Source organism: Corvus hawaiiensis, chromosome 3 (genome assembly GCF_020740725.1).
Source record: "Corvus hawaiiensis isolate bCorHaw1 chromosome 3, bCorHaw1.pri.cur, whole genome shotgun sequence".
In the NCBI taxonomy this organism is placed as follows: Eukaryota; Metazoa; Chordata; class Aves; order Passeriformes; family Corvidae; genus Corvus; species Corvus hawaiiensis.
In genome coordinates, this window is record NC_063215.1 from 118,539,591 (window position 1) to 118,556,927 (window position 17,337).

The window sequence follows — 17,337 nt, forward strand, 5'->3', positions numbered from 1 at the left end:
CTCTAACTGTTAAGGGCTGGGCTATCTGCATTTCTTGTAGCACCAATTTTAAACTCCTGTGGAACGCGTTGGCTTCTTTGGAGGGATTTTTGAAGGGAGAGATTTCTAGCTAATGTGGTGAGTGTGTGTTTCCTGGGCTTGACTTAAAAGAAAGCAGAAGTAAAAAAGGATGTTTGGTGACGCTTAGTGCACAGAACAAGAAATAAAAGACGATCCAGAAGTATACTTCCCTTAAAGCGTTAACAAACGTATCCTGCACATTGCAGATTTTACAGTAAATTCTTTATCTATAAACAAACCGGGTTATCACAGCTGTTTATTGTACTGCTAGCCCTGATCCTAACCTTTATGTCTTTATTGCTTACATACCATTCCCTTGTTTATATGTCTGTACCAGCCTGTGCCCTTGAACTTGGCCCTGGCAAGCCCTGACCTGGTGCTCGCTCGCTCATGGGGGCCACGGCGGCATCAGAGATGGGACATCAACACCCCAGCTAAGCCCCACTGCCTGACGGGGGCACAGATCATGGGGGCATGAGGAAAGAGCAAGGAAAAGGGTGAAAGGGTGGGCAGGATTCCCTCTGAGGGGTGTTTGCAGTGCTGCCCCGCTCGCCAGGGCCCAGCAAACCCGCCTGGGAAGCTGCACTGGGAGGGGGCAATGCCTCTCTACAGCAAAACCATCAGACCCCCGCCCCTTCCAGCTGCCCAGCTGGGGCCTTGGTGCTGCATAAGGAAGGCTTTTCCTCTCTTTCCCCGCCACCTCTGGCTGATAAGCTGACAGCCAGGTGTGCCTTGTTCTGGTAAGTCAGCAAACTTTGGTTTTCCTATGGACAAACAGCCTGTGCCCTCCAGCAACTTCGGTAGCAAGGCTTGAAGGGCAGGAGGGAGCGGGCAGTGTGGGGATAAGCAGGGACAGGGATGCGGCTGGTTTTGCAATCCCCACGATGTCCCACACAGTGGGTTTCAGGGTGTAAAGGATTTGGGCTCAGCTCAGTGGGCTGTGTCAGTGTTCCACCAGGACCACAGTCAGGGCACGCTGTGGGATGAGCCCAAAAGAGGGGCTCTCCGAAATGTGGGCAGCACCAAATACACCGGGGCAAAAAAAAGTTCCGGTCTGAGTCTTCCTCACCAGTCCTGAAACTATCGTCCTGGGTTTGGTTTCAGTAAGTTGAACAGGCTCTTCACTAAAAACCTCCTGGTGCAAACATCTCCAGGTCGGAATCACATCCTTCATTTGCTGCTAAAAATAATGGCAATGAATGGAAGAATTCACAAATTCTCCCAGGGAAAAGAAATTATGATCCCATTAACCTACATTACAGCCATCGCCATTAAGAGATACCATTAACCTGCAGTTCCCACACTGCCTTGTCGGAGATACTACAGTCATCCCTATAATTCTGGAGATAGTGCAGCCATCCCATAATTGTGTGGTAACTCTTGGCAAGCGCTGACTTTTTAATAGGCAGTGTTGCAGCCAAGTGCTTTGTCGGATTATAAGCCCCAATCCACGTAGCCTTTCATGAGCGTTTTGGCTGCTCTGTCTCAAACCACACTTGGGAGGAGAGTTCCACAACAGGATTGGGTCCCCCTCCACCATCCAAAACGATAGGATTTTTACTGCCTTTACAAGGTCAGGAGCAGCCATAGTTGATCAATACAGAGGATGATGTGAGTATCAAGAGTTTTAATGGCATAACAGTGTGTTGTAGGAGTTGTTGTTCCACTTTGCCAAGTCACAACGTGTGTTTTCAGTGGCTTTTCTTCACACATTTACTGATATTCAGCCTCCAAAGTGGAAGTGCTCATTTGGTGAATGAGTTTAACAGAGTCCTACTAGTTGGAGAATTGGAATGTTATTGCTTAATATAAAGTGTGTGTATGTATATATATATTTGATTATGTATATAGGGTCAATATTCTATTTTCTTAATCTCTTCTACTTACTTTGCACATTTAGGCGCTGATTACAAATTTTCTGTATATTTTCTGTGAATCAAATTTTCCTATATTCAGAAGCTTGAATTTTCCTCAGCTTTTTACTTTGTACTACCAGCCCCAAATTTTTTTTTTTTTCTTTTCTTTTCTTATTGTCTTTTGGAGACTTGTTTTTTAACTCAGAGGAAGCAACTGCAGGGAAGTCAGTGTGGTTTTGCAGTAAAGGAGCTGGAGTGGTCCTCAGCACTCATAACTTGACTTATTTCAGGTTTTTAGTGCTCAACAACGTTCTTGAATCTAAAAATAAGCAAATCTGTATGTTAAAGGCTACAGTAGAGCAGAAACGTTTTTTTCCCTAGGTTAAAAAGCCCCCCAACAAACTCAAGTCATAAGATTGTGTATTTATGTAACAAGAAGTCAGATTTATGAAAAATGCTGCTGTGGATTGCAATTCCACATGAAATGGTCCAGTCTCGGAATACGAATTGTTGGATGCTGACATGTAGTGATGTGCACACTCTCCTGTCTGAGCTGAGTATATTTCTAACTTTGCTCTAATTATCAATCACTTGATTCATGTCAGACCACTCACATTTAAATCAAGTTTTTGTGCTATTTAGATAGGTACTCTGTAAACACAGGCAGAAGAGATGGTGTCTGGAATGAATGGGAAAGGCTGCCTGAGTGGCTGTCAGAGTCCATGTTCTGTATGAACAAATTAAAAGTATGAGTCTTTCATGCTAAATTTGTATGGGCCTCTGCACAAATTGCCCAATTTATTTAAGTATTTTCTGGTGGTGAGGTGTTTTGGGACGTGAGGGCTGATAAGCAGCATTAAATAAAACACTGCAAGTCGAATTTAAGGATAAAATGAAATTCTTTCTGTGTTGGGTTTGATGTTCTTAATTTAATCCCTGGTGGACAGTAGTCTGCATTACAAAACCTTCACACATAATTTGGCACAGTTTGGATGATTTGCAATCTCTCCCTGGCTGTCTCTGCAGAGGATGCCCCGAGCAGGTCCTGTGTGGAGGCTGGGTGACCTCTCTGCTCTCAGGAGGGTGGTCTCCTCAGGTCACCGTCGGGGTCATTTCTGCAGCAGAGCAAGGAAGCTTTGACTGTTCCTTTGCTTGTGGGGGTAAACAGAGGACTTCAATTTCCAGCACTACCCGTCCCTAACCTTCAGAAGCTTCAGAGGGGGATGGGGAAGAGATGCCAAAGGAAAGGCAGAGCAAAGAATGTAAGGAATTTTGCTTATCTGTGACAAGTTTCTAAGCGTGTTTGATTATGGTAATAAGGATACCTCATTAACAAAGGATTTTAAAGGCATGTACACCATTGATAATCAGTCAAAGTACACCGTACATCTTTAACGTTTTTTTTTTTTCCAATGGGATATGTTTGAAATACAGCAGCACCTTAGTTAAAATGTGGAATTTCACTTGGTGCAGGAGGGTGGGGCTGTGGCAGCTAAGGAACGAGCTCTATCTCCTGAAGATAAAGTCCCCATCACCAAGAGATGACTGTAAAACATGCACAATTCCCAGTCCTTAAAACTCTCCCTAATTGCAAATCTCCTCATTGTTTTAAGTTATCTCTGGCCGTGCTGTGCTGAATTAGTCCTTTGGAGTCCCTGAATGGGATCAAGGGAAGAGAAGAGGAAAGGAAAGATGGGAATGAGAGCCAATGAGGAACAGAAAGCAAGAGCCAGAGGAAAGGAAGGGGGATGGGTGTTAAGTGTAATTGCCCTTTGACTTCCTGTGAAACTGCAAAACCTTTTGAACGCCCTTGTTGAAGCAGCCCCAGGGATGTTTTCTGCACCCCTGCTGCATGGGAGGCATCTGGCCTGGTGTTGGGGGGCAAAAAGGGAAGAAATGGTGCAGCAGGAGTTTTCCTCCTCTGTTTGGATAATTTGCAGTGTGTGTCTTGCTGGAAAGTGGCCTGGTGAATGTGCCCCCCCTCCAGCCTCTGTGCTGATCTCAGTGTTAGGTCCCTTGGCCATCCCCCCCCCCGTCCCAGTTCCCCACTTGTAGGTGGGAGAGCCACCACCTGTGCTCACCCTCCTTCTTGGCCAGCCTGGCCCTGTAGCAGGCAGCTGTTTCCACCAAGCAGCCATCTGTGGGAATTTACTCCAGCTCCACCTGATACCTGGAGTATTCCTATTTTTGCATCCTTATCTCCTAATGAGTTTATAATCTAGAACAGAGCAGTACCCCTGCAGTTCTCCAGCCTTCTTATCAAATGATTTTGCTATCAGGCACATTCAGATGACTGACGAGCTGCTTCTGGCCCCACATGGGCTCCTCTGTGGGGGCTTTTTTCAGGAGGAATAGGCTTGAGCAGAATTTCTGTGTCATGTTAAACAGGAGAAGAAAGAAACCCACCTATGCACAGTGCTCTTCCAGCTTGTTCCAGGTATAATGTTTGAGTGGTGGCTGCCCAACCCTAAATGTGGTGGATGCAACTCAGTATTTTTTCTTCTATTGCCTTTGGGTTGAAGAAAGCATTTTAATATCCACACACCTCTAATAAACTAAAGCTGTAACGAGGCTTTCTCTATTTGTATTGCTCTTTTGTTGTCTCCTATGTGCATTTACTATTGATTTTTGCCAAACTCTCCTATACTGTAACTATGCAGTTATAAACTGGTGTTATTGAGGGGAACTGAGGAGGGAAGGAATAGCCATGAAATTACTGGTTGCAAACAAACACTGCAGCTCTATTTGGGCATTTCTCAGAAACACCTGGAGATTACTGCATACAACCTTCCTAATCAGTAAATCAGCCAGCCACCAATTGTTTCCTTAGCCACATCAGGCACAAATGGAACAGCTGTTTAATTTACTTTTTTTTTTATGGTAGGAAATTCATATCCTGAATCATTGATATCTTTATTTTGCAACTTGCTGCCATTAATTCTTTTATTTACCTTCCTTGCAGTGTTGCCTGCCATAAAAGATAGGAGGGTCTGTGTGTGTGTGTACAAGGTGGCCTGATGTCATCTTTCAGGACGGTGCATGGAAACCAAGTGAAATTCTCTGGAGCTTCACTTGGACATCCTCTCAAATCCGAGGGTTGAGGAGGGGAATGGGGGACACTTGCTAACGTGAGCAGGAACTGAGAGAGCCAAAGCTTTGCAAGCTCTAGAAACTCTGAAGTAAATGGCTTCAGTTGGCTTGAGACTGAGCAACAGCCAGCTACAACTGAATGCTTTATTGCCGTCTGGAAGTGTTTATTTTCTGAACATAAATTCAAGGGACAGATTCAAGGCATGTCTAGAAATAAAGCATATCATCATGCGAGCTAAGCTGACAAGGACAATTTACTGTACCCTGCATTCGTTCTGGGCCAATCGGAAGAGAAGAGGCTATTAACATCCTGAAATTCCCGCTGTTCGGCTCTGCCTGTCCCTTCACTGAACTCGGGAATGGCATGTATTAACCCCTTGAGGGCCTCCCGTGCACGGCGCACATCCCGGCAAGGGACACTTGTTTAGGCCCCGAGACATGTGCGGCGTGTCCAGCTCGCACTGACAGCAGCAGCAGCAAACGGCCCCGAGAGCCCGACACGGGCGCTGCTGTGGGGAGGCCCAGCACAGGGTTAACATCTCTCCTAGAGGCACTGTCGGCGCTGCACACGAGCGCTGACTTGCTCTGGTTAAATACGAGAGTTCACTGGTCAGCTTGACCTTGAATTCTCTCGCAAAGACAGGAACAAGTTGACATAGTGCTCGTGTTTCCAGTGGCTGCAAAGTTCAGGGAATACAATGCAACTGCAGCTCTCATGCCGCGAGCATCTCTTAGAGAAGAGAAGGGAAAGTTCATTTCCTACTTTTTAAACACTGCCAGCAAGAAAAGTAACAAAACCAGGAGAGAAGTCAGAAGGTAAAGCACAAAGGGCACAGCAGCAGATATTGCAGAGGAAAGGTGCCATTCGTAGTCAGGAATGTGTTATAATAAAATCCACAAGCAAAAGTCCACAGAGGACTGTTTGCATAGCAGCACTACAATATCTATGTGTGTAAATAGAGGGAACAGCCTTTAAATCTACGTTGCAGCAGCAACTGTTGGGTCTTTTACCTGCTGCTTGAAGTGTTCCCCCTGACTCGGTGGGTGTCCTTGTACAGGACAGCACAATCAGCCCCATTCCAATGTTGTAGCTGAGGGAAATATGTTATTGTGGCTCTGAACAGGAATTTTCTGTATACAGCACTGCAGAAGGGCAGTGCAGTTAACTGGTCTTCAGCTTCTTTTCCTCTGTTAGGGAGTACAGATTCTGGACAGCTGATGATTTCACAGTGAAAGTCTTGGGCTGGTGTTTCTGATCAATTATTAATGTTTATTGTCTTCTTCCTTTTGTCTTTTTTTTTTTTTTTTGTCTTTTTTTTTTTTTTTTTTTTTTTTGTTTTGGTGGGTTTACAACTGAGGAGTCTGTCTCATTCATTCCCTGCACTGCACAGGGCTCTTAAGTATCGCAGCCTTCAGTACCAGACCAGAATAATATAAGAACCACAAAGAATCATTTATCTGGCATGACATATTTTATGCTCTTGTGTAAGTTTTCCTAAGGGAATTCTGAATGTCCTACTGGGTGACTGTAAAGACACCAAGGACTCAAAGTCATGGGCATCATCTTTATTACAAGCCCTAAAACACTTAGTAGTACAAAGACAAAGCTGAGTGATTTTAACTTTTCTGAAATTAAGAGACTTTATTGTCTCACCAAAGTCCTTCCACAGATCTCTTTAAGAGCAGAGTGGTTTGGGGCTAAAATTGATCCTTATCTTCTATTACTTATAGGAATGTTTCTGTGCTTTAAAAATGTACTCCCCATTTCTTATTTTCAGACTACCTTAATCTCAAATTAGCCTTCTGAGCAAAGGTCAGGAGTGCAGGTCTTACTGGTTCGGTTAAAGGAAATAACGCAAAATCAGACAAGCCACCACAGGAGTCTTTGTCAACAACTTCTTGAATGCTGAGAGGCTGCTCAGGCATAAGCTGTCTGTACAGCCAGATAGTGCTGTTATTAGAAACACATTAGTGTGAGAAATGAAAAGATGTGTGTGTGTGTGTGTGTGTATATATATATATATATATACATACACATGGCTAATAGATACATTCATCTGATGGCTTTCACAGTAAACGTCTTAGGCTGGTGCTTCTGGTTAATTATTAATTAATAATTTGTTGTCTTGTTCCTTTTTTCGGTGTGTTTACAACTTAGCCTCGACTCTCTTTTTTTTTCCAAAACACACATAACAAAGCTCAGATAACTACGCTGACAGTTGTTGTACTATTACTCGCCTTAGTAATGTCCTTAATAATGATGAAATGTTAGGTTTTCAATAATGTACCGATAAATATTTTGGAGTTGGGGAACTGGCAGGTATGTGGGGAAGGCACTTTGTGTTAACAGCTGATATACTGTTGTTACATTGATGAAAACTGGGGCTAATGCACTTGTGTAAAGATCCTCTTTATAAAAGTGATTTTCCTTTATCTCTTTTTATTTTTGTTTGTGTCCTTGTGCCTGAACATTTGACCCTGGAGGAGTAGGATGGAAAGATTGTTTAAAGAGCAGAGAACTGTTTATTTCAATTTTTTCCCTCTTCCCCCCCCCCTCTTTGCAGTTCTTTTTACAGGTAAATCACTCGCGGTATGGGAGAATCTCAGAAAGTTCAGAGGTTTGGGGCAGGAAACGCCTCCCCTCCCCCTGAAGTTTGGATTCAGAGCTAAATTTATCTGAATGCTGTCATTTCCCTGCTTTTCCCTCTCTACCTCCTTCATTACATTCCTCTTTCTCCCTCCTCATTCCCAGCCACCCAGATCTTATCCTTTCCTTGACCTGCAGCTCCCCCTCCCTAGCCTGCCACGGCTCTAAAATGTCCGGAGGCCTCGGCTGAAGGTGGTAGTTTTTCCTGGTGGGGTTTTCTTCATTCCTGAGCTGTACCATAGCGAGAAGTCCTCTGTAATCCCCTGCCCTCAGAAGCTGTGTCCATCAGCAGCCGCTAAAAGCAGGTTTGGTGGCCCCTAAGAGGGGAAGGCAGCAGTGGTGCCCAGCAGAGCAGCCGAGGCTGGCTCGTGCCTTGCTGGGTGTGAGCGTCTGCCTGCGATGCAGCAAAGGGCCCGTGCAGGTACAAGCAATTAGATTTAGGCAAAAGAATTCCGAAATAGGTGTGGAAGTTCAGCCAAATTTCCCTGCTGCTCCTGCTTTCCCTGACACATTCTGCACACCTGCATCACTTACCACGATCTTGAACAGGTCTTTCCTGGTAGGAAATACACAGAGTTCAGCAAGAATCCCTCTCTTTTTGTTTCTCCCTTTCTCTTTTTTTTTTTTTTTAAATACTATAGTCTTGCACTGTGGCTATTCTAGTTTTTCACAGAAGTGGCAGGCAGCCAAAGACTGGAGTCATTATTTGCAAACTCTAAAAATAGAGTCAAGATTTATAGGAAGAAAACAGATATGTCTTGTTATAAAACCATGAATAAGGATTGGCACGAACATAACGGTTTATTCTTTTTTGATATTGCTTATTGTAAATTGCACTCTATCTTTCTGGGAGATACAGCAGATAGTTACAGTGCAGAAACGCTTCCTTTACTTGAAAGTGCTGCACAACTGCAGTTTATTTGTTGTAAAGACTTGATTATTCAAAGGAAGCGATAAGAGATGAGGTAGCCTCTGGGAATTTTGTGCATTGTTGGGGTGGACAGTTTGTTTTTTAAAAAGTATTAGCGATCTTCTCCTGCAGGTCACTGCTGATAAAAATTACATTCTTCGCCCAGCGAAAAGGCGCCTCATGAGTTGCACTTCTGCTTAATACTGCTTGTTATTGTACACCATGAACATCACATCCCTGATCTAACTGTGGGTAATAACACTCCCTGCTCTATCTCCTTCTTTCTAGGCTCTGGCAGGGCAGCAACAAGGAAAAAAAAGAGAAGGGGAAAGAAAAAATAAAGGAAAAAAACAGAGGGGGGAAGCAAGGAGAGGGGAAAGAGAGAGGGAGAGACTTTCACAAAGAGTTAAAAAGGCCTGATGAAATCCTTACAATGTACACCATATGGCTTGACATTTACCAGATTAGTTAAACATTTCTACTGGGGATAAATATTCCTGCACATCGATGTAAAGAAATTGCATGAGACAAGGGCACATACAGCATATTTATGCCATGGAGTAATCTTTTTTTTTTTTTTTTTTTTTTCCTTTTTTTTTTTTCCCCTCCCTTCCCCTTGGCTAGCAGAATTTGGGTTACAGAGCATGTAAGGGACAAATGTACCAACCCCAAATAAACCCCAATTCTGTGCACTCCTGAGCTGCTGGTGGGGTGGCTTCCAGCATCACCCCAAACACACCTCAAAACTCTCCCCCCCAAAACCAGTCTTGAATGAGCAATCTTGCTATAAAAAAAAATAACAAAACCCCAACTCTATGGAGAGGCTAAGCATTGAAGTTTGTCAAAATCTATCTGAGCACTCAGGTTGCCTGTGGAGGATGACTGTGATGGCTGCCAAAGTGATTTGAGCGGGTTGATACAGAGGAGGTGACTGCTGGTGCCCGTGTCTGGTGTAGCCTGCCCTGCTCCTTGGTGAGCAGCCCTAAAGCCATAGATTTCATCTGATCTTTGCAAAGGCTAACATTTGTCTGCTGTCATTTTAGTGAGATTGATGACAGGCTGGGATGGGAAGGAGGAGAGGGAGCACAGTGGGAGGAAGGCTGATCCCCACAGCCCTGAGAGTTGGGGCCAAGCCCATCCAGAGTCACTATCCTGGACCCTCTGGTCAGCTCTGGCAGTGGCAGAGAGTTGTTCCTGCACCACTCCAGCAGGAATTGCACAGGGTTGTTACAGGAGATTGCAGGAACTTGGAGACAGGAAGGCAGCACTTTGCACTGCATGTATCTTAATAGATTATTCACGTCACAAGCAACACAGGGCAAAATGTTATGACAACCATAAGAATGTAGTTTACTGTGGCTTAATGTGGCTGGGCAGTGCAAGGTAAAGCTATCAAAAATATTTTATTTTTTTTAAAGTTTCCAAGAGAAATTAACCGATGTGGACGTGCAGCTATTTTTATTCAAACCTCCGAATTTTGGCAAACTCTTGCCAGGCTATAGCAGAAAAGGCTTACTCTTTTTATTGTTATTATTAGTAGTAGTATCCCAGTGCCAAACTAAAAATCAGATGCCTTTCCACTTGGAAGCTTTCTTGCAAGCTGATGTAATAGGGGAATCTTCTGCAAAGGACACATGTCGCAAGCTGGGCAGCCAGTTGCTGGCTGCAGCATGTAATATGCCTTGGAAAAAAAACAGCTTCCACACTTGGGCAGGATGAAGTCCATGTATCTTTTTCCATGAATGAATGAGTGACTATCAATGCTGAAATTCAATCTTACCTCAAAATCCTAGAGATTTGTGTTTCACCAGGCATATGTATGTATACAGGGAGGGAACTCAGCACTTCTGGGAAAGAAATGCAGAGTGAATGGGTTCCTGCCCTTGTGGAGAAATGTACCTGCAAATCTTAATCCCAGTATTAGACTGCAAACCATTGAGGCAAGGGCTGGAAGCAGCCCTGGATCCTCTCTGGTAGCTGAAGGGGAGACTGGTGCATGAGCCAGTAACTCTAACAAGATGGAATTCAAAATATGCTTGACCTAAAACCTTGGGCTGGGACATGTACAGGCTTGGGGAAAAGCTCAGCTCCAGCCCTTCATGTTGAGATTTACAGTGCCGAGACCGATGCCTTGCAGATTTTAACCACCCACTGTCCCATTACGACAAAATGACACCACATAAGGGATGGGTTTTCAGCTGCAGACAGGGAAGAATGTGGAGAGTGTGAAAACAAGATGTACCCTCCTTATTCTTGCTGGTCAGAGGGGAGCAGAGACTCCCACCCGAGTGGGAGGGCAGGCTTGGGCTCTGCACGAACCTTGCGCTTAGGTGATCACGGGTGGCTGGGTTGATAAAGAGGGAGCCAGAGAAATAAATACCTGTACGGAGGAAAATAAGAACAGATAATGGATTGGTCCAAGTCGCAATATATTTCCTCCTGGTGATGAAAGGCTAAGAGTGAGTTATAGATCTTTCCTCAGATAAGAACAGATATTTCTTCCCAAATCTTTTATCTATAAGATATTGAGATATTATTTTTGGTCTGCATTGGTATTAATCTGGCTCTTTGCATTCCCATCCCGGTCTTAAGCAGGTGACAACGTGGTAGGGAACCCAAAGGTTCTGACTGCACCTCCCATGGGTGAGGTGTTGCTTTTCATCGTCGGGAGCTGGGAAGAAAGAGGGAATGTTTATCCAGGTGTCTCAGGTGATGGTGATATGGCTATTTATGCATGACCAGGGTTTAAATCTTGCTTTGTTCAGGTCCTAAACGTACAAGAAGCATTGCTGAAAGTGTTATAAGAGCAGTTACTGCTCTGGGATAGAATTAACTTAAAAAAACCCCCAAACATTTGCATGTTTGGTTGATATGACAGGTGTGTGCAAGGGTGGGAGACTGTGTGGGGAGAAAAGCGCAGCGTGGTTTTGTCAGCTGGGAAAGATCAGAGCACCAGCTTTGATAGTGAGGGGAAACGGCTTTTAAAATTTTAATTATTTTGTTAACAGTATTATTACTGAGTAAATATTTTGTATAATTTAGTAAATGGCTGCTTCTCACCCCCTTTCCCCGGGGCGGTGGTGGCGAGCCGCGGGGAAGCGGCGGGGGCAGCTCCCGCCTGCCCTCACGGAGGTGCCGCCATCTTGAGGAGAGGGCGGAAAGGCTGGGGACAGGTGGGAACACCGAGCCAAGAGGAAAGCACAGGTGGGCTGCGGCCAGACAGCGTTTGAGGCTGTGGGATGAGGGGTTTAGGGATGGGCAGGTGCCATGTCCCAGCGTGAGGGCTGTTCATGGGAGCATGCTGGCAGGGCAAGGGGCCTCCTGTGGTTTTCACCTGCTGCAACTTCAGCCTTTGCTGTCTTGTTTAAACCTCTGCTTTTGGATCTTCAGAGAAACCTTTGCAGTGGTCAGTAAATCCTAATGTTGCGCTTGCTCTGGTTTATGAAATTTCCAGGAGATTTGTCAGTTGGTGGATCAAGCAGCTCTGAGGACACAGGTTTGGGCTGAGGGGGGAGGACTGTACTGTCTCCATCTTGTTAAAATGAGCTTCGGGTTCAGTACATTAACGTGTTAATAAGGAAGCCCTGTGTTCCCACACTGCTCTTAAAGGCATTCTCACACTGCTGACCTGACCCCCTTAATCCTGGCTTTCCTGGAGGAAAAGCTGATCCATCAGGCCTCATGTACCTAAAATGGGATGAAAGGGAGTGATGGGCCTATTTCAATGCTGGTGTTTCTCAGGTACCTCAAGCAACCTTGTTCTTTTTGTATTCCTCGCTTATTTCCCTGGGAAGAGGAGGGGGGAAAAAAAAAGGAAAAAAAATCCTCTAGATGTGAGGGCTCAAATCACTGAAGATGAGAAGCAGCAAAAGGAAATAAAGAGGTCAAACGCCTAAGTTAGCTTATGATTAAAAAGAAATTAGTGGGGCTATTTTTAATTTGTTTAAATATATTACTTTCTATTAAAGAGGTCTTTATATTTCACTAAGTATGAGATGAAGTGTGTCACCAGAGGAAAATTTTTTTCCGTTTTAGTATCGTTTCTCTTCAAAAATTAGAAGTCCGATGCCACTGAAGTCACAAATGTGGAGACAGCAGGAATGGCAGCCAGTGTGGGACTTTTCCTCTACAATACAGCATGGTCACCTTCCAGTTGGGCTGGTTTGCAGGAATTCAGGGAAGACAACCATAACCTGTGCCTAACAGGTATGTCATGGGGAGGTCTGTGGTATCACACAGCCTCCCAATTACTCAGCCTCAGATTGTTGTGCAGCCTTGAGAACCAAACTCTGCGTCTCTGCCCTCAGACCCATCCCAAGGTGTTGGGTCCCAGCTCAAGGCCCTGCTGAGAGCCCTCTTGGAGGCTGGAGTGTATCTCATATCTGAATTTAGCTGCCAGATCTCACATCTTTTTTTGTTAAATCTGCTAGACTATGGATATTTTCAGGCTGCAGCTGACAGAAATTAGAAAGGATAGTTGTAAACAAAGTTTTGTAATGCCAGAAGTCTATGACGGAGCTTTTATAATCAGTGCACAAGCTGAACGGTGATCTAACTGTTCCAAGGCTTTCCATGAGACTGCTGTTTTTTTATTTTCTTTCTTTTGTTAAATGAAGTTCCTTGAGAATAAAAACTGCAACTGGGTGAGTCTCTGCAAACCTGTGAGGCTGTGAGGGAAATACAATTTGAATAAAAATAATAAAACGTTTGGTTAGGAATTTGTTACAAAGCTCCAAAACAATGCAAACACCCTCAGTCTCTTGTTTTGTTCCCAGCTGGAAAGCCAGGCCAGAGTCACTGAACATTTCACCAAGTCTTGCTAACCTTCTGAGCTGAGTTGTGAGAAATTGTTCTTGACATCACATGAGCTGGGCCACAAGGCAGGACTAATGTGATATTTGCTGTCGAAGGTTTCCTAGGAAACATGCTACTTAGAGCACTCAGCCCTCCCTGCCACCCTTCCTGCATCCTTCAGCTTCCCTTGCTCCCACAGGTTTTGCAGGGGGCAGGGATGTCCCCTCTGACCTCCGGACACCGTTGGCACAGACCTCCCCTCTTCCCAGCAGAGCCGAGAGGGGCTGCGGAGATTCTGAAGCTCACCCACCTAATTGCCCTTTTTTCCTCTGATTTCTCTCTTCTTTGTTTTTCCCCAACACTCTGCAGTGGGAGAAGTGAGAGAAACTAAGCTACATCCTGCAAGACTGGAGATGGAGAGAAGGAAGTTTGAGCCTTCTCAGTGAACTTAAACTTTCCTGCCATGGGGGAACTGGTGGAAAAAGGTTAGGAAAATCAGCAGATAACTTACAACTTAACTTGCCACATATTTTGCCAGCAGTTTGCAACGCAGTAGCTGTTATGGTACATAACCTACAAGGGCTTTTCAGCAGAATGGAGTTCCCCAGTTCCTTCCCATAATTTCACCTGGTAGGTGCTGTCCTTGACATCAGCCCCACAAAATGATTCCTGCCATCCAGGCCAAACTTTTCAGCTTGGCCATTTGGAGAGTCCCCATTGAGGATGGGATGAATGGAGTCAGTTCACACATGTTAACCAAATGCAAATCCTTAGATGGAAACTCATGGTCAGCTTTTTCCACTGCTATTTTCAGAACTTCCACAAAAGACCGTGCTGTGATTATATGTATTCATGATATGTATATCATGTATTCAGCTCAAACAATATTTGAATGATGCATTTAGAATTCTTCCTAAAAAAGGACCATGCTTCTGTAAACTACATCATATTTGTAAAAAGAGGGAAAAAATCTAGCTTGCTTTTCCTTTCTTCCTCCCTTTCTTTTTAATATATCATTTCATAAGGCTGTAAGAATTGGTGTTAATGCTACATTACACACAGACACACTTCTACATAATCATATGCATTTGCCTGTATTCCATACATAAACAACCCTATGGAATCCCGACTCTTCATTGTTAAGTTTGTCTCCATATTTTTCAAAGCAAAGCAGCTCTGAGTGTCACACAGTTGCTTTTTTCACTCTTGTTCAGTGGGCTTTGCAGAAAATGCAGCCAAACAAATAATGCATTGGGAGTTTTGTGGGTTGGCTGAGTTTTGGTTTGTTTTCACTCTTTTGGTTTGTTTTGCCATTATTAGATTTTTTGGGGGGGGGGTGGTTTTGGTTGGTTTTTTGGGGTTTTTTTGGTGGTTGTTGTTGTTTTTGTTGTTTTTAATTTTGTTTTTTTTACCTGGCCATTTATAACTGCCTCTTTCCCCTCTTGTCTCCACCACTGACAAAACACCATTTTTATGACTCTGTCATTAAGTGTCCTTCACATTGCCAATATTGATTTCCCCAACCCCTGGAAGGCCCAGAGTGTCACCTCCACGATGCTCCCTGAAGCCACTGGCTTGCAAAACGGGAGCACTCAGGTTGGAAAGGAGGTGGAAAGGAGATGAGTAGCCCCAAGTCCCTGGGCTGATTCATTTCTCTCCATGGTGCCGTTCCCTTCACCTCCCTGCAGGTCTGTGTAGAAGCTGTTTGGCCAACATGCCCCATGGGCCTTTTCTTAGTAAGGAAAGTGCAGGGGGTGGAAAAGAAATTCCATTCTGGATCATTTAGCTCTACCTTCAGTTTCTGGTGGCATCCCAAAGATAGGAGTGGCTTTTGGGCCGGCTTTTTGGCATGCTTTCAGGTTCAGGAGAGCTGCACCTGCTGGGCCCTGCAAAGCCAGTGGGGCGTCACCTGTAAATCTGGGCAGAATTTGGGGTCTTTGTGGCCAGAGAAGGAAAATCAGTAACGCTCTTCTCTTTCTGTTCCAGTCTAGAAAAGATCCCTCCAGGTGTGAAGTCTGTGATGTCAGTCAGCTTCAGAGACACAGCACCAGCTTAGCTGAGGATCTGCATGCAAGTCTCAGGTCAGTACCAATCTCTTGGATCAGCATTTTTCACTGTAGAGTTACTCTTTCCTTGCATGGAATTGTGATGGTGGATTTGCAAATCAGCCTCTGCCTGTGAGATACCATCATGAAACCACATTGCTCATAGAAGGCAGAACCTTTCTGCATTATGAGAGGCTACCCAATATGTGAGATTCTGGAGGTCACCCAGACCATTTGTTGTTTTCAGAACACTGTCAGAATGTCAGTCCTCGTGGCACCATGTGTAATATATGTCAGGGGCTCTTGTTAAATCCCAGTGCCAGCTGAGGAAGGGAGGAAAGGAGATACAAAACCACAGCTTGAGTTATTGTTGGAGGCAGGACTGGAACTCGGGATTTCCTGGGCAGATTACCAGCCTTCACTTCTCCCTCAGTTGGTATAATTAGCAGTGTCCTGGATCACTGTTACTCCCATGCAAGCACACATCTGAATGCATTTTTCTTTGAAATTGTCTGCCTTGGGGTCATTTCTGTTGTGCACTTCGGGCTGTTGATGATCTGTTGTCTGCAGTGAAATGCTCACTGGTACACTGTAAATCATGAAGAGATGCAAAGGCATCCATTTGCTACTACTGATTCAGTCTCTCTGGATTTCTAGAATGGGCTACCTGTAAAACCTGGGGAGCCAAGTCTTGGAAAAACCCCAATCCTTTGTGGCTCTTTAATTTTTTTTTGTTTTTGGCTGCTAGCCATGCAGACGGATGTCTTACATCCTTGAGATGAACCTAGTGCAGTCCTCATTGACCTAGCAAGCCATTTTTTCCCTGATGACAAGCTGGGATCACATTTTGTAATGACTGCTGCAAGATTGTCTTGTTAGGGAAAGGGCTAAGGTGGGATCGTCTTTAATGACAATGAAAGCACCTCATAAAACCTGATTCTTCGGTTTTACAGGCATGGCTGTAAGAATTTTAGCCAATGCAGACTTAGTAAATCAGTCAGTCAAAAATTATATCAGTTGAAGTATAATGTTCATGGCAGTCCAAAAACCTGAACGTGTAGGTGATTTGGAGGGCATTTTGTTAACTCTTTAATTGGTCGTTTGCGTGCTGGCGGCACTAGCTGATCGCCTGTAGGTCAGAGTAGTCCTAGAGCTTAGGTAAATGTGTATTGTTATATGTCACATTTTCATACGGCTTCTTTGCACAGGTTGGTAAAAATGATTGCTGCATAATTAAAATTAAGACAAGGTGGGAAAAGTGATTCAATTAAACCCCTGAAGCCATTGCACAAATTATCTGAAGTACCAAAAACTAATGAATAGTTAAAACTAGTTTTATCTTTCTACTCTTCATTCCTGGATCCTGAGGGTATCAAAATGGCTGAAGTCTCTCTGAAAGTTCTCAGAGGTGAGTTTTTGGGTGGGCAGTGCAAGTATGAGTCAGCACAGAGGAATCCAGGCCTTTTAAAATACCAGCACACAGAAACTTTGTTACCTACTTGTTTTGAATTGAAAATAACCAGACCTTATGCACAAGAGACCTTTTGGTTTCTCCACCAGCCCAGAATTATTTTGAAAACATCTGCAATATTTCACTCTGTATGCTGCAGGTATTATATACCAGGGAGGGTGATGACAGTAAAAATAAATGAGATATGTTGTAACCAAAACATCCCAAGTTTTACATCATACATTTCACAAGCCTAGCAAGCATCCTGTGCTTTGACTTGAAGGCCGAAGGCATGTGGTAGTTTTACAAATGTCTATTAGTATTAACAAATATGTTCCATTATTAGACAGTGTGCCACTGCCCCAACCTCCCAGTGCAAGAGGTGAGTTAATATGGCTTATAAAATGTAAGAGTGCTGCAGGCACAAACTATGGAAATCAGAGCCCTGGCTAAGCAGGAGGTCTCATTACATTTTGTGGGACAAC

The 17,337-nt window shown here is 44.2% G+C and overlaps 1 long non-coding RNA gene across 4 annotated transcripts in view; it reads left to right on the forward strand.

Annotated features, from left to right (window-relative positions):
* The window catches only part of LOC125322571, a 117,601-nt gene that overhangs the window by 56,686 nt on the left and 43,578 nt on the right, over positions 1-17,337 (forward strand). For all 4 annotated transcript variants that reach the window (XR_007202091.1, XR_007202094.1, XR_007202093.1 and 1 more), the window contains exons 2-4: positions 12,599-12,769; positions 13,727-13,842; positions 15,344-15,438. This is a non-coding gene — a long non-coding RNA (uncharacterized LOC125322571). The remainder of the gene's footprint in view (positions 1-12,598; positions 12,770-13,726; positions 13,843-15,343; positions 15,439-17,337) is intronic.